This window comes from Drosophila hydei, unplaced genomic scaffold (assembly GCF_003285905.1).
Source record: "Drosophila hydei strain 15085-1641.00,03,60 unplaced genomic scaffold, DhydRS2 tig00008124-arrow-arrow-pilon, whole genome shotgun sequence".
Classification (NCBI taxonomy): domain Eukaryota; kingdom Metazoa; phylum Arthropoda; class Insecta; order Diptera; family Drosophilidae; genus Drosophila; species Drosophila hydei.
In genome coordinates, this window is record NW_022045834.1 from 122994 (window position 1) to 148416 (window position 25423).

Sequence of the window (25423 nt, forward strand, 5' to 3'; positions counted from 1 at the left end):
TCACAATTTCCTCGCACTTTGGCCTCATCTAAAGGGCATTTCCGTCTGGCTTTCCTGGGCTTATGTTACAACTGTTAGTCAAAGTTTGAAGTGAAAAGACTTTTATTTTCAAAGAGTTTCGCTTAAAGCTACTAAAAGATCTCACTTTGTAACTTATGTTCACATTTATTCAATTTAAATTAAAACCAAGGGTAAAAGGCCCGATACGAATTTATAAAAAAGACAATCAAAGTAGCCTCTGACAGTCAAATCTGAACGATTTTGGCCTGGTTAACAGCGTTCAGACAAATAATCCTCAGTTCATTCTAAAGGCTCGTCCAGTTAAAAGCTTCCGACTTTATTTGTGTGAATATTTGTAAATTTTTGGGGATTGTGAGTTTTTATTTTTCAAATATGTTGAATAGCTAAAAATTTTTCATTAAATTACAGGTTGTGGCCTTTCTTGTAATTGAAAGTTATACGACGAAAGTGAAAATTCAAACTACTTGACGGTCAATTTAGCAGTGTTATCCTAGTTAACACTAATATCTCTGTAAAGCTTAACTAATAGTAAGTATAGTCTTATCGAAGACTCGATGGATAATTCATATATCTGCCTTGCAGTCCCTATCAAAATGTGTTGCGGACCTTGCGGTGGTTGCTGTGGACCCTGCGGCGGTTGCTGCGGACCTTGCTACTCCTGCTGCGGACCCTGCTACTCCTGCTGCGGTCCATATTACTCTTGCTGTGGTGGTTGCTGTGGTGGCTGTGGACCCTGCTGTTGACAAGAATCAAACGACAAACAATGGCGTGAAAGTTGCAACAAAACCCTTAGTAAATTTTCGTTGTGCACGGTATAAATAGATATGGATGAGTCTAAAATATGTGTATTTTTATTTGCTGGGAAGCGTTTTAAAATAGAATGAGAAATCGTGAACTGCGAATAATTCGTAATTGTGATTCACTAGAGCAATGTGCGGTCTAGGTCTGCTAAGCTTAATCAGTTGGATTTGCCACTTCCCAAGGAAGGGAAGAATAAACGATCGTCAAATAATATATATGGGTATAGGTGCTTTACGTTCATAGAAATTCTCGGGCGGAGTTCGAAAAATATTAAAATCCTTATCCAAGGGACCTCAATCTATATGCAATTGTACAGATGAGTAATCATTCCCCTTGCCAAATTTTCGGGTTCTAGATTTATTTAAACACGGCTTGCCGAGTCTCCACTAAGCGAATACAATAATTTTCAGCATTTCCAAAGAACATACAAAAAGTTCAAATATTCAGCTTGAACAACTCGAAATGGTTTGCGTTTATAGCAAAGATTTCGTCTACAGATCAAAGGATTGATAATTTTTCCATTATCAAGCAGTTAAAAATAAGAATTCCATACAAATTAGAAGCCGAGTAAAGCCGATTAATAAAGCTGACCTAGAATACAAAATAATTTTCAATTCAAATATCGAAATTATGCAGTGATACCAGAACAAGACATGTGCACCCTGAAATGTGACTAATTATAATATCGACAAAGATGTTAAACTGCCCCTTGTTAAAGAATAAATACAACTATATGCAAACAGACATGAATAAACTACATAACCACTATAAGGCTCTAGCACTAAGACTACTGGATGACTCAAGCAACCACAGGCGACTCAAAAGGTTTCATGTCCTAGCCTGCCCCACAGAAATAGATAAATATGTAAAGTAAGTAAATATATGGATTGATCTAAGTGGAGACCAAGCCATCTGGTTAAGTAACATTATTGTTAACAAATTTGTTTATTGTCTAGTATAAGACAGATTGCAAATAAAAACAGAAATTAAAAATACCCTTCAGACCAAAAGTAGGCTCTGTAAAATAAACGTCAACGATTTTCCCCTGGTTAGCAGAGCCCAGACGAATAAGCCTCAATTCGTTTTAGGGCCTCGTTAAGTAAACAAATTTTTTATATATGTGTGAATATTTGTAAAAGTTTTGGGAACTGTAAGTTTTAACAAAAAACTTTCTATTGAATAATAATTTCTAATGTAATTCGCAGGTTGGAGCTTTTCGTTTAATTTACAAATATACAACTGCGAAAGCTTCAGATCTGAACTAAATAGTTTCTTGGAAAGCCAATTAGTTGTCGTGACTTAATATCCCCTAGTATCTATTTCTGTGAAGTTATAGTAAAAGTAAGTTGCACTAGTCCGAGACTTGTTACTATCTATCTGAACGATCTGCCCTGCAGTCTCTATCAAGATGTGTTGCGGACCTTGCGGTGGTTGCTGTGGACCCTGCGGCGGTTGCTGCGGACCTTGCTACTCCTGCTGCGGACCCTGCTACTCCTGCTGCGGTCCGTGTTACTCCTGCTGTGGCGGTTGCTGTGGTGGCTGTGGACCCTGCTGTTGACAAAAACCAGAACTAACCTCAGTGCGAAAGCGACCAGTTCAGAAGTAATTAGGAAAATGTTTCAACAAACCCATTGTAAATTTCGGTATTCGTAAATATAAAATAAAACAGGTCGAATACAAATGATCAGACGTATCTTTGATGGGTAGGGGCTTGTGGTTTGGGGTATAAGATTGATCGAAGATCTTAGTTCAGCAGTCTTGCATCTCGCCAAGTAGCATCAATCGGGGGTAAATAGATAGCCATCAGTCGGACTCTGCTTGAGAATATTTCAGAAGCCTGCGCAGCTCAGATTGATATTAGATGTGATCGTTGCTGTCGACTACATAGGAGCAAACTTGTCTTTTTCCGATTCAGAGGTATTTTTTATACGTGCCTTAATCAAACGGCAGATCTTGCTAATTAAAGGTTTTAACGAGCGAACGTTATCAATAACTCAAATAGAAGCTGAAATTTAGTTATCGAAAATAGTATCACTCTTGTGTGTTTGGTCATAAGTTATTTATGCAAACTTCAACTACATCAAAGTAGTCTCTGCCATTGAAACTTCACCCATTTTTGTCTGGTTATCACAAGCGACACGAATAAGCCTCATTCAGTTTTTGAGACTTGTCCGTCAAACAACTCAAAATTATTTATTTTTTGTGTAAATATTTGTAAATTTTTAAGGGACGTAAGTTTCGAATGCTTAAAACCTCATTCAATCTTATCTATTTTCTTTTTTTTTTTACCAAATTCTCAGGTTGAATTCTTTCATGTAAAAAAAGAAAAATAAGGCGTCGACTGATTAGTTTTCTGGAGGCGCGATATCCGTCTATACGGTTTTCTGGAAAGCCAATCAGCGGTCGTAAAAGTGACTTATTTTTGGGAAGAGTTAACTAGAAGTAAGTGAAATCTGGGGTCTTCAGTTTGCATTAAAAGATCTAATAACACATAGATCACAAAACAAAATGTGCTGTGGACCCTGTGGTGGCTGCTGCGGACCATGTGGTGGCTGCTGTGGACCTTGTGGTGGCTGCTATGGGTCTTGTGGTATTTACTGTGCTCCGAGCTTTTCCTGCTGTGGTCCGTGTGGTGGTTGCTGTGGGCCCTGTGGCGGATGCTGTGGTGGCTGCGGTCCATGCTGTTAAACCATAACCATATTCAGAACAAAACCAGGGTACTCAAAAACAAGATACAATGTTCCATTTAGGACAAAACAGTAGCATTCCATTTGTAAATTTCTGTAATCACACTAATCATATATCTGTAAATAAACAGTCTTAAAAATTTGAATAATTAAAATTTGGATCGTCTAATTGCTTAATATACAATGGTGTTTGTGGGATTGTTAAACTAAATAAATATAGTTAATCAAACGGGTTTCGAACCTATTTCTAGTATAAAATATATATATCAATTGCTAAATTATGAATATATACATTTGTGAATTTAGGAATATATATAAAATAAAGATGAATTAATAAATAAGATGTATATATGGATGGATGAGTAGTGAATAGATGAATAAATGAGTAGATAAATAATAAATGAATGGTTGAACAGATGAATATCTAATAGATGAATAGAATAAATGAATAAATGAATAAATGAATTAATTAATAGATGAATAGATAATAAATGAATGGTTCAACAGATGAATATCTAAATATATGAATAGATGAATAGATGAACAAATAAATATACATATAAGCATCTATAAATATATGAATTTTATATTTGTACCACACAATAAAATAGTGTCTAAACGTTAGGCGATTAGCGCCAGGTAACACAATCCGCAGTAATCTGAATCAAAGTAATCTCTGACAATTAAACGTCAACGCCTTTAGCCTAGTTATCGGCGCAAGTCACATAATCTTCATTCAGATCATAAGGCTTGTCCAGTCAACAGCTTTCGATTTTATTTGTGCGAATATTTGTAAATTTTTTGGAAAATGTAAGTTTATCGGATATTCGAATTAGACCAATAATATATGTAAGTGTAACTTTCTATTTGAATGACAGGTTGGACGTTATCTTGTTAATTAAATATATAAGACTGCATGAAGTTTGGGATAAAAAATAAATGATTTTCTGTAATCCAATCTGCGCTCTTTGCTCGGTGTCCTTTTGCCTATATCTGTAAAGAAGTTCTACTAAAAGGTGATATGTCCTATGCCCTCTGAAACTATACTTTAACGTTCTCTATATAGACCTCATCAAGATGTGCTGTGGACCTTGTTACAATTGCTGCGCGGCTAGCGGTGCTTATTATTGACCTTGCAGCTCCTGCTGCGGACCCTGTTATTCTCTTGTGGTGGTCGATATCGTCCTTGTGGTAGCTGTGGTTCATGGCTCAGAGCCGGATGCAGGGCAAGATACTAGGTAGTAGTTCAACCGATCTTTGTATATGAAATTGACAACAAATTTGTAAATTTTTCGTATTATGCCAGTTGTGTATGAGTAAATGGTGATAAGTCTAAAATGTAGTTTATACTTGAAGGAAATCAAGATTTTTCCTGTAGATGATTTTTAGAATCGAACTGAGTTGAGAAGGACTTTGTACATATCATTTTCTAAGGACATCAAAGTAACCTTTGAAATTTGAAGTTGTACAATCTTCCCTTAGCTACCCAGCCAAGTACATTCCCGTGTTAAGGCTTGTCCAATAAACATCTCTAATTTTTTAAGAAATGTAAGTAAAGAAAACATATATAATGAAATATCTTAAAATACTTCCTTTTCAGCGACTGATTCGGATACCATAACAAAATAGTTTACTAAATGTTATAAGTCGGTCGATTAGCCCTCTGCACTCCTGCCAACTGCCTCTTTCCGTGAAGTAGTTCAGCTAAGAGTACTCCAAAGTTAACATTGCAATCAGCATGGGCTTTCCTTGCTATTCGTGTAACTATTCCTGCACCTCGCCCTGCAATGGATGTTGCAATGGCTGCTGCGGCTGCAATGGCTGCTGCGGCGGTAGCGGTTGCTCCGCTGCGGCGTGCTGCTTTCCCGGCGGCTGTGGGGGATCCTGCTGTTAAACTGCAACTATCTTCAGAAGGAAATCTAGGACCTACATACAACGCAAAAGATTAGAGATAATGGTATCGATAAGCCTTTTAAATTCCGTATTTCCAATTTTGGAGAAAAAAAGAATGTCATAATAAATTGTGTTTTCATTAAAGCATGATTGAATTTAATTTGAATTTTAGTTTAAATTTATATTTTAATAATATATAATTCAATTTAATTTGAATTATAATATAAACTTATTTTGAATTTAGGTATCATTTAATTTATATTTTATTTTAATATATGAATCAAGAGCTTGACATATGGAGATTGAGATTGATTGATGAATATTTGAATTGTAATTATCATTAATTTATTTTAATTTTAATTTAATATTTTAAATTTTAGCTTGATTTAATTTAGTTTAATTTAATGTTTTTAATTTTAATTCAATTTTTTTTTATATTTTTTTATATTTAATTTCAATTGAAGTCTAATTCAATTTTATAAAGACCAATTTAGTTTGCGTGAATTAGAAATTACAATTTTACAGGGTATTTGCGAGCCGAGCAGTCTCAATTTAGTAAGCCCTATTCATTTTTAAGGTCTACATAAAAGCAAAATCTTTCGAAAACCAACAAACAAAGTAGACTCTAAATATCGAACCCCCAACCAGCAATTCCAAAATTCCACACAGATTATAAAGGACTCGTTCAGAAAACAACTCAGCTTATTTGTTTGTACCTGGATTGTGAAGTTTTAGGAAATGTAGGTGAAACAATAGTAAGCAGAGGTATTCGTAAGATCTATAATTGATTTGATTTACAGGTGGATTTGACTGCTAATAGAAACTACGACGGCAAAGGCTTACGAAAGTTCGCAGTCGAATGATAGCCACACAGCAGTCACAATTTGCCAACCACTTAGTACCTGGTTCTATGAAGATTTTCTAGAGGTAAGTGACTAAGACAGAGGCTTGAAGTCGGAAATTCAGTGTCTCCAGTGTCTGTAGAAATCAAAATGTGTTGCACGTCTTGGGGTGGTTTTTGCGGAACTGGCTGACCTTGCTGTGGCCATTGTGGACCTTGTTGTGGAGGCTGCAACCCATGCTGTTAAAATGAATCATCTTCAGAACGAAATTTAGGTACTGCATCAATGCTTGTGTAAATAAATAGCAAAATCCATGCGTACTTTGTTTGGAAGTTTTAACTTTGGGAGGAAGTTGTAGCCGCTGCTTGCAGCCACGTAGTAAATGGGGCACTAGAGACTATGTGGAATGATTGGAAACTAATGAAAGGCCGACATCTGTCGTCTTGGCTCTTGATATCACGGTGTTCATAGGGACATGCAGAGGGATATTCTTTTTATATCAGCTCAGCTCACGGGTTTCCTTCCTGATAGACGGATCATGTGAAGCATTCAGCAGTGATAAACTGCAAAGCAGCTCTAAAACTCAGGAAGATATCCAGAAATCATCTGCAAAAGTTATATATTATTTTTTCAACTGTGAGTTATAGACGGACCTGCAAAAATATTTTAAAACTCTTAATCTTATAGATGCTGAGATCGACGAGCAGACAGAGCTAAATCGAATCAACTTGTTCTAAACATGAATATATATAATTAACGACGTATGCAACGCCTCCTTCTGCCTGTTACAAACATCATCAAAAGCTCATCATACCCTCCCTGATTTAATATTTTCAGTGGGTTCGGTAAATAAAAACTAAGTAGGCCCTCGTAATGTGAACTGGTATTCCGCTCGTCGATCAACTGAAATGCCTCATTCCATTTAATTTCATAGACTTGTCGTGTTGAAGTATATGACATTACTTCTGTATTGTGTAGAGTTTTTGGGAATGTACGTATATATAATGTGTTTTTATATATTTGTAAATGATTCCCAATATTCTAATGTAGGCCTCAGTAGCTTCTGTGAGAAAACAACAACTCAGCTCGAATAAAGTTTTTATCTGAGTGAGAATTTCTGAGCTTCCATTTACTTCCTGTTTCCGTGAAGAGGTATTCTGACAAGTGAGTATATCTGATTAAATTTCTGTGTCCGTATCAATCACAATCAATTCCTATTTCCAGCTGCTTACAGTATGTGCTACAAGCTGTATCCCAACTGCAACGGCGGCGCTTCGCCCTATTGCCACCCCCCGCGACTTTGCTGTGGCGGCTGTGGTCCTTGCAGTGGGTCGGGTCCTTGCTGCGGATCTTGTGGACCATGCTGTGGAGGCTGCGGCCCATTTTGTTAAAATAAATCTTCAGAACGAAATCTAGGTACTGCACCGCTTAAGTAATTAACCATTTACGTGTATGTTCTATCTGTGCACTTTATAGTCTCTTTTTAAACATATAGTTCTAAAGAGTTAGATATAAACACAAAAATAAATAAAGTATTCACTCGATAAACGAAAACAAATTATGTCTAATTTACTTAAATTTTACTGGGGAAAGTATTCAAGCTTGAGCTCTGAAAATTGGATTATATAAGGCACCGATTTTTTCATAAAATATGTATAATATATATAATATAAATAATATAAATAATATATATAATATATATAATAAATATAATAAATATAATAAATATAATAAATACAAAATATATAAAATATATATACCTAATGAATGCCTATACACTTGTTGATAACTTCCTTCCATTTATCCGTCCATCCACCCTTACATTTATCATCCGTCCTTCCATTTATCCGCCCGTCATTCCGTCCTTCCATTTATCAGTCCGTCCATCCCTCTATTCGTCCACCCATCCTTGGCAAATCGAATAAAACTATCTTGCAATTTACCGTTGAGAACATCTACAGCTATATAGCTAAAGACATTTTATAGGATATTTTCAAGTTAACACAAACATCTATTGGTCATTGATAGACCGACTTATTACTGAGCCACGTCGGGTATTGCAAGTAAAACTCTAAAAATAAGCATGAAGTAGGCTTTTGAAATTCAGTCTCAACGATTTTGTCCTAGCCAGGACCAGCACAAACAATCCTCATTAAGATTTTTAGATTTGTCCCGTAAACTTCTATATACATTTTTGTGTGCTCTTTATTGGGATATGTAAGTAGAATTCTGAGATTTGTGTTTAAATAATTATTTTATGTTTTATTTATTTTATCTTTAGGTGGTAGTCTTTCCTGTAATAATTATAAATATCGATCGTATCGGCTTGGCCTGCTTCCCCAAAGCCTAATTCAGATTATAGATCGATATATTGTAGTACCTACCTTTCCGTGAGGTATCCTTCCTGCAGCTTCATATTCAATTCTTTGTCTATTGCAACAGCATCTAGCAAAATGTGCTGCGGACCTTGCTACTCGTGCTGCGGACCCTGCGGTGGCTGTTGTGGACCTTGCGGCGGCTGCTATGGCGGCTGTTGCTATCGCTATTCCTGCTGTGGTCCCTGTTATGGACGCTGTTGTGGCGGCTGTGGCCCCTGTTGCTAGAGATGTCTTCAAAAGGATATCTAGGTACTACTCATACTTCAGGCGCTATACGAATGTCACTCTGTTAGTGTACAAAATTTTATGTTTAAATAAGTAAAGTTATGGGAAATTAAAAAGCAGCGTTGATCCATTGTTGGGTGTGGGTGCCAGAGGCTGTGGAGAGAAGGGGGTGGAGCGATATAGAGGGATATGTAGCGATATAGAGAAATATTTATGGAAAGATAGACAGAGTAATTAAGAATATAAATACAATTGGAAAAATTGGATTCGAGAAGAAAGTATTCCAAGGTTATCCCCCATTCTAGGAAAAACAAGAAAGCTCTAGTCGGGGCGCCCGACTAGGAGATGCCCTGATCCCAATCCAAGATGCGTTTTTTAATTTCTACGTAGTTTGTGTAGAGTATTACAAAAAAATACAATTAATCAATGAAAAATATTTCATCCCCACCAAACTCGAACCGAACTGCTTACGAGCGCCGCCTCTACCAACGCAGCCAGTGCACTGCTTGCAAGAAGAGTTGCAAATTTGAAGTTGAGTAGCCGCTGATAATTCAAGCAGTATTCAATCGCAATATCGATTCTTTGAATAGAAAAAATTACATGCATTTGAATGTATGTGTGCACACGCATAGGGGAAATGCGTGCGCGTGGCGCTGCTGACATGTGCTTTTGCAAATCGGCCAAACGTTTTGTTTAATAACTTCTGTTGTACTTAATGGATTTTAATGAATTAATGAATTTTCAGCATATGATCTACATATCCTTTTGGCTTAGTTGAGATGCAAACGCCTTCACATAATGGCCCTAGTTCCAACTAAACTTAAATTTAAAGAATTTGGGGAAATTTGGAGCCGGTATCCAAAATCCAACAAAAACCAAAATTGCATAAAATATACATAAAACTAAATACAAAAGGTGGAGGCTCTAGCTTTTAAGACGTCTGAGATATAATTTATTAACTGCATTTCAATCATGTTTTTACTCGATAACAAACAAACAGGACCTACAAAGAAAATTTCACTTTTCTAGCTCTTATAGATGCTGAGATACACGCGTTCACACATACGGACAGACGGACAGGGCTCAATCGACTCGGCTTGTCATCCTGATCAAGAATATATATACTTTATGAGTTCTGCCACGCCTCCTTCTGCCTGTTACATACATTTGCACAAAACCATTTTACCTTGATTTCCCATTTTCAATAGGATCAGCGTATAATATATTTTTTGAATATCAAAATTGAATATCCAACAAATAGTAGGCTACAACGTTTTGAATTCCGATAAGAGCAGCACAAGGAAGCATTGTTCATTAAAAGTCCTAAATTTGTCCAGTAAATACCTTTTGTATGTGCTCGTTATGTGAAATATGGGTTGATTGTGAGTTGAAATAATCCAAAAAATAGAATTGATAAATATACATGATTTTTAATAATTCAGGTTGAAGCTTTTAGCATATTAAAAAATAAAATTAAAAAAGTCAAATGATGCTTGTAGAAAGTCGCTTCAATCCCAATTACTGCCTATTTCCCTGAAGAAGTAATAAGAAAAGTAAGTACGTAGTCAGTATATGACCGGGCTTGTAAAAATAGCATTGATCAAGTCGCTCGCAGTTTGTGAAAATGTGCTGTCCGTGCTACTCCTGATGCGGCTTTTGTTCCCCATACTGCTATGCTGCTTGCTACTGTGGTTCTTGTTTTCCTTGCTGTGGTGGATGTGGACCCTGTGGTGGCTGTGGATTGTCATGCTAAACACTTTTTCAGGAGGAAATCTAGGTACTAGACTCACTCGTATTGTACATATAGGTATGGACATAAGTTAACATTCGAAATCTGTAGATTCCTACACGTACATAAAACATGTAAAATTAAATGGAATACCCGTTCACCGTATCAATAAAAATTTAAATTTGCGCCATTTAGGATTTATCGCGCACTGAAATGGGTGTTTGTCTTTGCTGAAGCGGGCTACCTTTAGCCTTTTTACGATAGATGGCGAAAAAGCATTTGGAGCACACTAAAAATTTTGCTATGCCATTTTGAGTCGAACAGCACCATTTTGAGTATTAACAGCAACTAACATCAAATTTGAAAGTTAACATAATGTTACAAGTAAGTCTAGGCCAAGTATGCAGCTCATGTTTAAAAAATTGTGTTGGATGATTTGAATTGGTAAATAAAAGAAGCAATAGGTGTTAAATGGTATATCAAAAATTAAGATTGATATATTAAGTGTCTGGCGCATACTATACATTTAACCACCAATTGTTGAAAACCTGTAGCAGTACCTCTTGAGTTTAACATAGTGTCTATTCTATGGTAGAGCAAATTAACATAATATGTTAACATTAACAATCTTACAAGCGGACGGTCAAGTCGCGTTTTGGGTGCGTTTAAATTTGCATAATAGTAATGTGTTTGTGCTTAAAAGTTTAATAACCGTAAATGCGCTGAAGTTAGCGAGAAACAGTTACTGATTTTGCTGTACCTCAATTACTCTGAAATCGCTCGTTTGGATTTTTGCGTTCGTTCGTGGGTGGCAATTTTCGTACCTTAACATTTTATTTTGCATTGGCTGCTGTTTAAAAACAAAATGAATCGCGTTTCATGAATAAACCTGCTAAAACAAATTTTCAATGCATATAAACATTTAAGCAAAACGACGCGACAACAAAACCAACTGCGCTCTGAAGAAGAAGAAGCAGGCAGCAGCAGCAGCAGCAGCATCGTGTGTACATGTGTTTGTGCCCAAGTGGGTACGTGTGTGTGTGTGTTAGTGTATTTTATGCATGCGCGCTTGTATGTGTGTGTGTGTATTTGTGCGATGCGTCTTTTCACCACAAAAATGTTAATAAAAGTGCTGAAATTTTAAAGAGAAAATGTTTACAATAAAATGTTTGGCAAATATGAGTTAAGAGCATCTGCTATTTAACGAAAGAGTGTCTTAAAAGAAAAAATTGTACTTGATTCATGGTGTTAAATTTTATTTAGAAAACAATGAAACGTTAAAGCAACAATAACAACAATAACTGCAACTACAATAACAGTGCTAAATACGACGCCCTGTCGCTTTTTGCCTCTGTATTGGTGAGAGCGACGGCGCCGTCAATTTTCGATTTTTTTTTTTTTTTCGGCGCTCATTGAGAGAAAAATTTGTCTCTGCCGCTGTGTCGCTGCCACTGCTGCTGCTGTAACTGTTGTTGTTGTTTTTGCTTATCTCATTGCGTTTCGCATATAAAAGTTTTGTTAGTTTGTGTTTGCGCGCGTGTTTTAATATATAAAAAATTCTCTGCCAACAGCTGCTCGTGACGTCGACAACAACATCCCCAATTGTAAATTGTAAAGAAATAGTTTGCAATTTTAGCACTTTGCGAGGTAAGTTTCAATTGTTTTCCCATTCTAATACCTAAGAACGTGCGTAAATCTAAATTGTATCGATAATCGATAAGTTTAGCATTGTGACATTTGCGTCAGTCTTGCTTAACAGCTGCTGCACACAGCTGTTCAAGATTTTTATCTCAATATGCATGAGTAACACCCACTTTTAAAGACTTATTTTTGAATGGATTGTTTAGTTCAGTCCCTAAAGTAATAGTTGGATTGTTAATAGTTCAATGACAAGGAATATTAAAATATTTATATAGCTTGTGAAATTAGGACATATCAATTAAATTTAAGCTTCTTTTAAGAATCCTGAAATTCTTATTAGAATATAAACTGTTAGTATCCACTTTTCACAGTTAAAGGAAATTCGCTATTATGCAGACATTTTTACAGGGTATGTAATATATAAAAGATTCAACAGATACAAACTATCTCGATATTACTTTTATAAAAACGATTTACAGGTTAAAAGGCATATAAGCACAATGTTTACATGTTTTTCAGTCGTATTTAAAGGGCTCTATGTAAATGTATCTGAATGTGTATCTGCAGTGTATGCAAATCGAGCTGTATCTGTATCTGTATTCATGCATACATATGTTAATTTATCAGTATCTGAAAATGTATCTGTAGCTGTATTTTTATAGCTACCTGATCATGCATCTGAAAATATATCTGTGTCAACATTTGTAAATGTATCGGTATCTGCATATGTAAATGTATCTGTAGCTTTATTTCTGTAGGTATACGTAGCCTACCTGTCTCTGCAGCTGTTTGTGCTAATGTATCTTTATCTAAAAATGTATCTACATATGTAAACGTTAATCCATCTTAAAATGTACTTGTATTTGTATACACATATGTGTAGATATCTGTATCTATATCTATCTTTCTTCTCTTTGGTTTTTTTCTGCGCAATTCAAGTTCAAAGTATTCCGTTAAATTCGCTGACAGCAGCTTTCAGCATTCGATCTTTTATTTATGAATTTCACGCAAAAATCTAAGAGAATTTCGGACTATAGAAATATAGCATAAACAGATCAATATATTATAATTTATATAGCTATAGCTCTACAATCTATTCAATGCCAGCGAAATTGGTTTCAGCTTTTGCTTTCTATTTCGTTTTTGGTGAAAAACTGAAAGCAAAAATTTGCAATTTACGTTTGATTTGGTTTTATTTCTTCGAAATATCTATATAAACAAATCAGATTTTGAAGTGCGAGCTGTTGGCGTGGGCTATTGCGATTTGTATAAATAATTTCGGTTTTATGATAATTGTTTTTGTCTTAAACGAACGAAAGGCTTTTAATTTCGAGAGCCACTGCAAAAGATAAGTTAAGAAATATTAAAGATTTATTTTCAAAATATATATTCAATGGAATACTAAAATGTATATAAATGTTTTATTTCTAATATACATAGTAGTAAATTATGAACAAATCAATAAAAATAAAATTATAAATGCAATAAATTGAATAATTGTATATCTAATAAATATATTATTATCAATTAAATAAATTTAAAGCTCTAAACTCATAAAAGTATGCCCATAAATTATTATAATATTTTTAATATATTTAAATAATTATTATACAGGGTATATAGAATTCTAACATTTTTGCTGCACTCGCTCCCATCTTTTATTTTTTTGCTGCCCTGAAATCTCGTTGAACTCGTTTTGCAAGTTCACTGCCCGCCTCTCGCGCTGGCTTCTCCCGCTTCGCGATTCTTGTTCTTAGCTCTTCTTTTTGTACACATTTCTGGCCCTGAGAATTGGGCTTAGCTGAATCTCAGCCCTCCCGTTCAACCCTAGACAACATAGAGCTTTTGCAGCTGTGTCTGCTGCTGGTTGTATGAATGTATCTGTATCTGTATCTGCGACTGCAATTAGGCACTTAAATTGCGCAAGCTGCCGGCCAGGCCCACAAATTGATCTCTTCCGGCATGCGAACGAAAGCTCCACGTAACGGTACAAAGGTAAAATCTAACCCAAAGGCCGAGCAATTAGCAGGTGCTAAAGTCGCTTCAGGATCTAAATACCCACTTAATTGAATGTATCCTCATTAAAAGTACAGCATCAAAGAATATATTATGTATTACATATATTGTATATATATATATATATATATTTTTTTTTCGCATTTAAACTCATTCGCTGATTTGATTTGATTGCTGCCCGCACTTGGCGACAGTTTCAAATTGAAAAATATAAAGCTAGACATATAAACACACATACATATATATGTATATATATAGCATTAAATTGAATGCTCATTTCAAGCTCAGCTGCGCAGCCTGCAGCCACAATTCTACTTTGGGGGCGGTTTTTTTATTATTTCTCAGACCTTTTTTCGTTTTATGTGAGGATAAACTGTAATGCAGACAGACCTAATATGCTATTAGGCCAAAGATATGAATGTGTGTGTAGAAGTATTGAAAATAGCAATTTATTACAAGTACATTGTGTACGTAAAAGTACGATAGGCACGCGCTAAGAAGAACTTGTTTGAAAGATAGCAGGAGAGCAAATTTCTAAAAGAATTGATTTTTAAATAATTTATTTATTACTATTAATTTTTTAAATAAAAATTATAGTTTGTAAATTAAAAATAAATTTTCTTTTAATATCTTTTACTTATTCAATTATAATTAAAGTCAAATAGAAAGACTCAGCAAATTAAAAATAAACTTTGCAACTATTTTTAACAAATAAGCTGTAATTTTATCTTTTATTACTCAAACGTAATTTGTTTAAAATAACTGTTTTGTATTTGAACAGCTGTTAATATTTTTCTTTTTAACGACAAAGAATCTGGTTTTAAAGTCTGCTTTGTGGCAAAATATAATATAATTATAAAACTAAAAATAAAAGTTAAATTTATAAATGTATTAAATAAAACAAGATAAACTGTATTATAAGTTCTGTTTCTTTAGCTAATAGTGTTTCTGATTATAATATGCAATTTATTTTTCTTAATGTATAATAAATTTAAATTTTATACAAATATTTTATGTTACAAAATTTTTTAAAATTTTTTTAATTTTATTATCTTTATCTATAATTAATTTTATTTAATTAATTTTTATATAGTTATATATGAATAATACTTTTAAAATTATCCAATTCCCAAAAAAAAAAAACAATTTAAATTGCTTTTAGTTATATACCCTTCCTCTTGTTGCTTTTATTTCATTTATCGCGCTCTTCCCTATTTACCTTTTCGCTGAAAATTTAAAATTCCAATTAATTTTTTGTCTAGTTGGGTTTTTGGGTGCTTGCGCACCCCGTAAAGAAAAAAACCGGTTTACTTTTGGCTTTGCTCTATTTAAGTTGAGGGTTTTTGAAACCCATTTATTAGCTTTGTTTGTTAATTTTTGCTGTATTTTTTTATTTATTTATAAAGTTTTTTCATTAGCAACTTGAGCTAATTTGCATGCGAAACAGATTTGTTGGACAAAAAAGATTTACCAACCAACTATAATTTGTTGATTTTATTTATTTATTTGTATTTTTATTTTTATTAGTCAAGGTCGTCTTTGGGACGCTTGGCTTATCAGCTGGGCGGGACTTATCGCTCCGGCCCGCCCCTATCTGCATTATGTTTTGCTAGGAAACAAATTTGTAATTGTTCTACATTTATTTATTCTCTTTCTACACATTTTTGAATGTTAAACAAATTTGGTCTTATCGAACCTCTTATCTTTAGTCTTTATCGAGGGACTGCAATAAATTTAATGATCTAATTGCGTTCAGGGCTAATTTTATTGCATTTGTTCGATTTCAAGTTCTTTCTTATCTTTGGTATAATATTGTGTTGTGTTGAAGCTGATTCTTGGAAATAATAAAATGCTTAAATCTTTTTTTTCATTTAGCGAGAAGAAGCTTCTAGATAAGGTATTTTTAGCAGAGCTTCGAGTATTAAAGTAGCTCTAGAAGTACTATTTATATGCCTTTAAAGAGAAATATAAATTTATGTGATAAGACTTTAAGATAATAGTAAATAAATCAAAAATAGACATCCTAAGATTTAAATATTAAGTAAACAAATTGATAAATGAGCTCTGAAAAAACAATAAAAAGAAAATCATATATTAATAAAGATAAGTTGGTTAGAAGTTAATATAAATCTACTCGAGTATATTTTTATACGATGATAAAAAGAGAAAAAAAGTTCTCTCCTGAATATAGCCACATATCATTATAAGATAGTTATAAAAGGGTACATATTAATATCAAAAGGGAGAGAAACTCCCTCAAGCATACACATACACACACACACACACACATGTATACTATAAGCGAAGCGTAACGCATCAACACATAAGCAAGCCAAAGAATTCGCTTTACTTTTTTTATCAGCAAGAGGCTAAAAATAAACATAAGCAACAACAACAACACAGTTGTCAGCAAACGAAAAAACTGAATGAAAAGCTGACAACGTAAATGGAATGGGCAAAGCGTAAGAGAAAGGAAGTGAGAGAGAGAGAGAGAGCGATAGAGAGGACACATAGCGAAGGCGGCTGTCACGCTGGAGAGAGCCCACCGCCCAAAGTGTAGAGAGTGAAGAGTGGAGAGTGTTGGTGCCCACGCCTTGTAGAGCTGTGTAAACGCTTTCAACTGAGCGCCGTCTCACTCCTTCCCCACAAAAGTTCAGCGCCCCTGAAGAGTGGGCGGCGGTTGCATGATGTAAATTTTAAGGCGTATTACGGGAAAAAATTTTGTTCAAAAAGCAAGTTGACCCACAAAGCAGGCGCAATTGATTTTTCTAGCCCTTAGCCCTAAGTCCACACACATGACGCGTGCCTCGCGTAGAAGAGGAAGAAAATATGCGGAGGCCATGGATTGCACCTGTCCAACTGGGGTGGGAGGTGACAAGCGAAGCATGTCCCCCACCCCACAATGCAGTCACCAATATAATATGGAAAGCGAGACATGACTCTGGTTCCGAGAAAATTACAGTGGACGCGTGCATGGCACGCGACCAAAACAAACTAATTTGTGTGTTTCCATACCCTGTAATTGCTTCTTATAAAGTGAGAGTGTATTAGTAAGATGGAACGTTAGTAGATTATATTTGGGAGTATTAATTTGTGAAGACTCATTGCTAAATAAATATTTCCAAATGAACTTCGAGAGTAAATTAATGTAACTTCGCTTCCATTATTATATTATATCGAAGTTGATTGATTTTCTGCCTTTTAAAAAGTAAAGAGACTAAATGCTGACGTTTGTAATATCTAAATACTATTTACTTAATACAATTTGTATGTTAGAGCAAGAACATTATATGAAAATCGAGATCTATCGATTTTTATTATCAATTTTTGAAGCTTGACATCAAAATTGACAGAAGCTCTTGGAAATACGAAGAAGAACTACAGTCAATTATAGGGTATTTTTCAAGCCTCCTCACTGATTAAAACTCACTTGTTTTGAACATTGAAAAGTAACTGTAAAATCAATAAGTTCCACTACCTCGCCGTCCTCCTCGTCAATTGCTATCAAGCAGGTGGAACGCCAGTGACTTGTCCCAACGAAACGTAACCCCCCTTCAGCAGAAAATGTAACGCTCATGCGGAAGTCGGAAACGATTTTCACATACCAAAGATGATGTAAACTGGGCCCAAGTGTGGCTCTGTGTGTGCCTCTGTGTGCCTAAGTGTGTGAGTTAATGATGATGATGATGTTTAATGGAGACAAGCAAAATATGTGTGGAAATTCAGATTGATGGGAAGTGGACAGTTGAAATGAGAAAAAGATTAACTACTTATAATTATTATAAGGAAAATAGGGAAGGCTTATGCACTTTGAACTATGGAATTTACTAGACAACCTGCTGCGCAAGAAAGTCTTACAATTTAATAACCCTGAGAAAATGCTTATAATGCTTAAAATTGATCAGTTTTTAGTAAATAAACTATAATTAGTAAAAACTTCAAGAAGAGATAAGCAAGTTAATTTTTTGTAAAAACTGTTACGTCTACTGTTACAGTTTCTATCACACTCACTCTTATAAGTAAGCGCAACAGTGCGCTGTTAACAACATTCACATAACATTGAAAAGAGCTGTCTGTGTGCAGAGGTCAGGGCGCTGCTGCTGCTGCCGCTGCCGTTGTTGTAAATAGTTATATGCATACTACATATTTACATACAGACGCTGGCGACATTGCGACGTCATTTAGAAGACGTCACTGGGTCGCAGACTTTAACTGTATATGTGTATGCATAGGCATATGTGAATGTATCTGTGTATGGGCTTGCCGTTAATGAGGCGATGCTTGAAATAACAAAAACAACAACAACCATGTGTATGGCAAATTACAATGGCAAAGCAGCCGTTCTCTATCTATTGGCCTCTCTCCTTCTCTCGCTCTCTGTCTTTCATGTTGTGTATAAGACTTTTGCCGTTTTAAATGTGAGAGAATATTCGTTTGTCTGCTATTTCACTGTTGTTGGGGGCACTCGTAAACAAGTTCCGCCTGCCACTGACTTTGTTGGTGCGCTTTTGGGGTCGTTGTTGTTGTTTTGTGTGTCGAATGCTTAGCGGTTCTTTTTTATTTTCCTTCCCCTTTACGTTGCAGCAGCTGTTGCCAGTTTTGGAGGTTATTCTTCTATTGCCCAATAATTATTTCTTCAAGCGTTAAAAAATCAACACCGCAAGAAAAATTATTGCGCTATTTTCACTAAGCAATTACGCAAATGTTTCCTGTTTTCCTAGCATATAAATTTGAAACTTTACAAGCTCCAATTAGAATGCGCAAATAGATTTTAATTGCCAAAAAAACAACAAATTTCATTTGATTGATCAAAATGTTTGAACAAAAAAAATACCCAAGTCGACCACTTGGTAACTTTTTGCTTATTTTCGACACTTAAAATTACTGAACCGGTCAACAAAAATTTAAAAACTAAATAAGCTGTTGAAAATTGTGTCGAATTTCAAGTTAATTTGCGTAATTTTCTTATGCGCAGTAAATTAAGTGACTTATTAACAAATAAAAAAGAAAACAAAAAATAAAAATAACAATAAATTTATTTTGTTGAAATATAATTTTGCAATTTAATTCCATAGATTCAGCTTTTTGATTGAAATTTATTTATTTATATATATAAGTTAAGTGTAACCGAAATTTCTTACTGTGTATTTTCAACTGTTGCTGTTAAGTAAGCAAGGAGAGGGTGAGTAGTGAAGTTTGTAGTTGAGTGCCATTTGATATTGCATGCACTTTATACGCTTTCGTGTTGTGCTTCTTCTTCTCCCGCTGCTGCCTTTCAAGTGGATGTTGCAGGGTTGCACAGCGGGCGAATGACAAGTGCAGCAGAGTTTGTGCAAAGATGAGAGTTCGTATATATGTATGTGTGTGTAAGTACAAACACTTGTACTATGGGGTTGGTCATGAAGTCAGTGAAGAAATATACTTAATGATAAAGTACACTTACTGTTTTTTATGGAAACATCTTTTTTTTAAATATTTTGTGCACTAATTAATTAATCGCGTTTCCATCATTCGTTAGTATGTGAGCTTAAAAAAGTTAATTACCAGCTGTCTGATCTGTGATTAAAAAGTTAATTTGTAAACTTTAGTCAAGCCAATTTAAATTTTAATTAATTTCGTGAAATATTACAATTTGTTTCTCGCTAGTCCCAATGAGTCAATAAAACAGTTTTCATAAACCAACATTTTAATTCAAAATTATCCATAGAAGCAATATTTTAACGATAAATATCTTATTACTATTGCTTAAAAATATTGATATATCATATTATATATATTATATTATATCACATTGAAAATAGTCGATAAGGCTATGTCAACGATAAATTAAATATATATTAGTAAATATTTTATCGATAGTATCGAAGAAAATAACTACAACTATAAATTATCGATACTAATAATAAACAAGAGATTTGTTATGAATTATATTTTCATATACAAAAGCCAACTTGATTCTCAATTAAAGGAACACCCCTCGTTTATATGCTTATTTGCCACTCAAGGACGTTGAGCCACATCTTCCACACATACACACATACACGTGCATAAAGTGCATACAGTGTGTTTTAGAAGTAAGTGCACAGCGTACATTCTCTGAGTATTTGTTTGGTTTGCTTGACTAACTGGTTGGTTGGTTGGCAGCGCTTATGTGAAGGGGGAACTCTGCTTCGCTTCGCTCCGAGTCTTTTAATTAAGTTCTGCCATAGCGAGTGGGGCATTTGGATATCATTGGGGCGTGCCGGCAAGTTGTTAGCCATGCTTAAGGGCTTAAGTGGCTGTTGAATCCCAAATCAGCGCTGAAAATAATGAGTTCTCCCTTTTCTTCGAATGCGTATGACCCGAATTCAGAAACTACAGAATTATATTTTTAAAGACAGATTTTTTTTTTAATTATCAGTTTTGGTATTTTATGTATATCAAATATCGTAGAAAGATCTTATATATAATTCAATAAATAATTTATAGTAGAAAGAGACTCAGACTTAGGAATGCATTGAATAGGAAATTTAATGCTTGGGAATGCCCTTATTTCGTAAGACTCTGAGCTAGTAATTTTCATTGAATTGGAACTTGGAGATCTGGGATAAATCAAATCTAGAAAAATTCCCTTATTTCTTAAGACTCTTTGTTAGGAATTGTAATTTAATGGGAAATTTCAAGTTGAGGTTATAATTTAATTGAGCATAATGAAAGGGGTGTTTCCCTATATTATATATATTTAAAGTAAAGTAATAATTAAAATAAGAAATCTTTAATTTGAGTACTATAATATTATATTTATTTATTTTTTTATATTTTATGTAAATAATTTTACATTATCATATACATTATCAAGCGCTTCCCCTAATATAGAATCACATATTTGTTGCTTGTTGTAGGCAACTCTGGGAATACCCTTCATTATTACCGCCATAACTTAATTGTGGTCATAATGAATCAGCAATCAGCTCTGCACAGTCGTCGCTCCTCTCTCTTTCTGTCTCTCTCTTCCTCTCTCTGTCATATTTTTAAGCTGAAAAACCTGTTGCGATTCTTAAGTGACCAGGCGAAAGATGTCTTCGTAGCGACCACAGATTCACTCTGACCGCTCACCCGCCGCTCCGGGGCATGGCTACTGTAATTCAATCACTTTTCACGCTCGCTCAAACCACTCGAAGCACTCGAGTATCCGCAACTCGTTTGGGAGTCGATGCTTTACTTGGACCCAAAGTTATTTTATGCTTTTTTTTTGCAATTTAAACGCATTTGGACTTTGATTAGATACGAAATGAATTGAGATCGGTGGCGGCTGCGGCATTTTGTGGGAGACAATGCGGATTTGAAACGTAAAACGTAAAACATTGTGATTAATTAGTTAGACAGACAGTTATTGCTAAGATTAAGGATCTTCCAATGCGCAAAATAACTTCACTCAAAAAACGACAGAAATATATTTCTCAGTTGCGTGTCAAGTCAATTGCCATGCAAGTCGCATCAAAAATTGCCAAAAAAAAAAAAAAAAAACAGTTGGGGAAAAATAGAGCGAATGTTGAATGTGTTTTGCTTTGGCGACTTAAAGTTGAGCAAGTTGTTGGTTCAGAAAAAGAAAAAAAAACTATATATAAAGCGAGCAGACTATTTGGGTTACACATGGGATTTCAGTTGTCACGAAACTTGTGCTTGAATAGTCTCTTTAAACATGTTATTATTTATGTAGTAATAGTTGAGTGAGACACCTTATAAATGGGTTACCCAAATGTGAACCAGTTCCAAATGCAGAGCTAACTGTATAACGAGCTAAAAAGAAAAATGTGCAAATTATAATAGTTTATGTAAGATTGCTTAATCTTTCGCTCCTTAAGGAATTTTTGAATCTCCTTTCTCTTAAGGGTTTTTCTATCAATTCGAATTTAAATATATTTTACTTAATATAGTTCATTCATTGCTTTCGTTAATTTTTATGGTTTTCATAACATTTTCTAGTTTCCATTTATTATCGCATTTTACATATATATTCTCTACATTTATATAGATTTTTAAATTAAGAATCTTTTTATATTTTAATATTTAATGTTTTACTTAAATAGAGCCATTAATATAAAAAATGCTAGCATATTTATCTAAATATTATATCGTTCTTATTGCATCATCGATAAATATCGATATACATCTAAACCGAAATCACTTATTAGCTGTTAATATCGCTATAAAGCTTTTGATTTAATTGAATAACAAAATCAAGACAAATTCTTTATATAGACTCAATAGACTCTCGAATTGCCCTTGTGAAAAACTATGTTACCTCAAATGCTTATATGTCTAAATGATTAACTCCAATCGAAAACAAAAACTCGAACGTAAACGGAAACCTGAACAATGCCTCCTTTTGTAAGCAGTGCGAGAAATCCAAGTCAGGGCCAAGGTTTCCATTTGGTATGCAATACAGACGACAACCGGCGACATTCTTTAATCATTTTTTGTTTTCCACTTCCAAAAAGTAGCGCTAAAAATGCACAAAATTTTTAAATGCTGGACAGGCCGAGCCGGGGGGCAAATGAGCACTTAAATATCGCACAGCTGTGACAAGAAGCACTGTGGATAGAGAGAGAGAGAGAAAAAAAAAATACCCGAAACTTGGGTTTTTTTATTGTTATTTTGGTTAGCCTCCAATTGCAGTTGCAGTCACCTTCAGGCTCGGGTTAAAGCTCGGGTCCAGCCTCAATGCCGTCAACTGTTTCAGTTGCAATTGCGCCCCAGTTTCGACAGTTGTCACCCCCACCACTACTGCTCCTTAATTTTCAATTGTCTAACGTGGGAAAAAAGATAAAAAATTGTTTAACAAAATTAAAACTAAACTCAACTTGTCGCCCCGCCATCGGCAAATTTTTTTAAATTAAAGCACTTCCGCACTTTGTACGCCCGGCGGATCCAAAATAATAGTGGGGCTACCCCCACTTCTAGAGTCGTTTAGCCCGTATGAGGAGACATTCCAGTGGAGGGGCTGGCGGCGGCTTATTTCCAAAGCCGGAAAACATTTGCTGATGAGCCCGTTTCAGCTCGTTGTTGCTGCTCGGCAAACAAATCCAAAACTAAGCGAGTGAAATTTTATCAAGTGTAACAAAATGGCTTATGAAAGTGAGGATACCCTGTTGAAAAAAGTTATTGTTGATTAATATTAAAAACAGTTGGTTTAATTTACTAATATTTAATATTTCAATATTATTTTTTTATTTATTAATGTTTAATTGTTGTATTCTGAAGCTTTTGAAACTGTGAAATAATTATATAAAAGATATGATACCCTGTAAGTCAGAAACTATGTTAATATTGTATTAAATATTTTAATATTATGTTTCTCTTATTTTAATATATAAAATACTCTGATTTTTTTAAAAACTTTAATTACTAGAGAATTTTCTTTCTCTTCCTTAATAACTATAGAATGAGAACTTAAACCGGCTATTATCTTAATTTAAAGGGTATTTTCTATTCGTCATTATTACTCGTCTTATATTAGCCATAATTTGAGCGCGGGCGTTATTATTTATTTATGCACATTTTGCATAGTTCGCAGCTGAGCCCAGAATAGAATAGAATCGAGTTGAATAATAGAAAACCCACATATAACGCGGACATTCATCAAAAGTTGGAGCTCTTTTTAGCTAGATGCATTATGCATGAGTTCTGAAGAAATAATTGCAGTTGTTCTTAAAGTTTCATCATTTTGTGTGTGCGTGGGCGATAAAGCAAAAAGTTAAAACTTTGTTCAAAACAAATATAAAACAAAGGAAAACTATTATATAAAAACTAAATTTTGTTTATGCGTTTCAAAGATAAAATAATAATGTTACGCAGAACTTTTTTATTAAATTGATAAAATTATGCAATAGGGATAGATTCAATAAAATTATTCATTCAAAGGCTTTTTCAACTAAAAGCAATTTCGTTTCACTCTTGGAAAAACTAATTAATACAATTTTTATAGACTTTCAAAGAGATTCTTCCTTTGAAATTCAAATTGCTTAACTACTGTATAAACTTTGCAATTCAAACGGATGTTTATGCTGAGCGTAAATAAAGCCATTAGTTACAAAAATTGACCTTGGGCTAACCAAAAACAGAAGCGAATAAAAACACAACCAAAAAAACTCATCTTTCAACAGCAATTCGCATACAAATAAATGAAATTAAATTGCCAAGTGTTTCGGGCCTGTGTTATTTAGCTACACACACACGAGCCACATGATAAACAACCCACCAAATGCAGAGACAAAAACAACTGAAACAACGAACTGCTTAGGCAAATTAATCAAACAAGTTGACAAAAAGAAAAAACTTTTTGCCACAAAAATGTCAACAAAATTACAGAAATTAAGTCACAAAAAAGAGTAGAGAGTGAGAAGCAACTTGTCTCAAAATAGATAAGTTTATGACGCCCTCAACCTTTCACCTCAAGCCGAAAAAAAGTTGACAGGCCCGAAAAAAACCTAAAGTGTTAGCTGAACGCAATTCATTTTATGTGTTTAATTTATTATTATGTCAGTTTTGTTGCAGAAGTTTGGCTGTGTTATTTATGGGCTGAGTGTTGAGCTGAGGGCAGGGAAAATGTTATGGGAATTATATGAAATATATAAGTTAACTTATGTTTAAATTGAGTTTAGTTTGTTTAAGTTTTAAAAATTTATTTTTAACTTTACAGTCTTAAATATAAATAATGGGTTTTAAAGCCTGTTAGCCGTTTGAATGTCTATTTTAACATATTTAAAAATTAAACAAGTAAGAAAGCTCTAGTCGGGGTGCCCGACTAGGAGATACCCTGATCCCAGTCCTTTGAGTTTTGTAATATTTTCCGTAGTTTGTATCGAGTATTAAAAAAAAAAAAGAAAACAAATAAAAATCGACTTTGCGAGACCAGGATTCGAACCCGGATTATTTGCGCAACGTGCACAAACAATACAAACACCGCCACTTCATAACTAAAAATAAAACAATAAAAAACATTTCATCTCCACTGGTCTCGAACCCGGACCAAGCTGCATACAAGCGGAGCCTCTACCAACGCAGCCACTGCCCTTCATACGCGAAGTGTTGCAAATTTAAACATAAGTAGCAGCTAATAATTCAGCACAATTCAATCGCAATTTCAATTCTTGGAATAGAAAAGAATAGGAAAAATGCGTGCGCGTGGCGCTGCTGACATGTGCTTTT

At 34.4% G+C, this 25423-nt stretch overlaps 1 protein-coding gene and 8 long non-coding RNA genes across 13 annotated transcripts in view; all 9 read left to right on the plus strand.

Moving 5' to 3' along the window:
- The first annotated feature begins 276 nt into the window (after positions 1-276).
- On the plus strand, positions 277-861 carry LOC111594299. Its single transcript, XR_002751118.2, has 3 exons — positions 277-372; positions 430-549; positions 604-861. It is a non-coding gene; the product is annotated as an uncharacterized LOC111594299 (long non-coding RNA).
- A 1013-nt stretch (positions 862-1874) lies between these two features.
- LOC111594288 lies at positions 1875-2503 on the plus strand. Its single transcript, XR_003944344.1, has 3 exons — positions 1875-1972; positions 2028-2163; positions 2220-2503. It is a non-coding gene; the product is annotated as an uncharacterized LOC111594288 (long non-coding RNA).
- Positions 2504-2962: 459 nt separating this feature from the next.
- LOC115483405 lies at positions 2963-3664 on the plus strand. Its single transcript, XR_003944339.1, has 3 exons — positions 2963-3053; positions 3123-3264; positions 3318-3664. It is a non-coding gene; the product is annotated as an uncharacterized LOC115483405 (long non-coding RNA).
- A 580-nt stretch (positions 3665-4244) lies between these two features.
- LOC111594291 lies at positions 4245-5552 on the plus strand. 2 transcript variants are annotated; one of them, XR_003944338.1, is made up of 5 exons: positions 4245-4319; positions 4388-4525; positions 4576-4924; positions 4992-5057; positions 5110-5552. It is a non-coding gene; the product is annotated as an uncharacterized LOC111594291 (long non-coding RNA). The 2 variants fall into 2 exon arrangements; XR_002751111.2 differs by having other exon boundaries at positions 4576-5057.
- Positions 5553-5717: 165 nt separating this feature from the next.
- LOC111594295 lies at positions 5718-6564 on the plus strand. Its single transcript, XR_002751116.2, has 4 exons — positions 5718-5732; positions 5928-6142; positions 6203-6329; positions 6387-6564. It is a non-coding gene; the product is annotated as an uncharacterized LOC111594295 (long non-coding RNA).
- Positions 6565-7143: 579 nt separating this feature from the next.
- Positions 7144-7792, plus strand: LOC111594296. Its single transcript, XR_002751117.2, has 3 exons — positions 7144-7235; positions 7295-7408; positions 7469-7792. It is a non-coding gene; the product is annotated as an uncharacterized LOC111594296 (long non-coding RNA).
- A 614-nt stretch (positions 7793-8406) lies between these two features.
- Positions 8407-8977, plus strand: LOC111594293. The gene is made up of 2 exons (XR_002751112.2): positions 8407-8461; positions 8526-8977. It is a non-coding gene; the product is annotated as an uncharacterized LOC111594293 (long non-coding RNA).
- A 1153-nt stretch (positions 8978-10130) lies between these two features.
- Positions 10131-10636, plus strand: LOC111594294. Of its 2 annotated transcripts, none has more exons than XR_002751113.2 (3): positions 10131-10229; positions 10290-10400; positions 10453-10636. It is a non-coding gene; the product is annotated as an uncharacterized LOC111594294 (long non-coding RNA). The 2 variants fall into 2 exon arrangements; XR_002751114.2 differs by having other exon boundaries at positions 10463-10636.
- A 566-nt stretch (positions 10637-11202) lies between these two features.
- Positions 11203-25423, plus strand: part of LOC111594280 (protein FAM102B) — a 58220-nt gene continuing 43999 nt past the window's right edge. The window contains exons 1-2 of one of the 3 annotated variants that reach the window (XM_030225176.1): positions 11203-11235; positions 12148-12223. The gene's annotated coding sequence lies outside the window, so the exon portion shown is untranslated. Of the gene's footprint in view, positions 11236-11322; positions 11381-11413; positions 11605-12147; positions 12224-25423 lie in introns of those variants that run through there. The other 2 variants (XM_030225178.1, XM_030225177.1) reach the window with 2 other exon arrangements.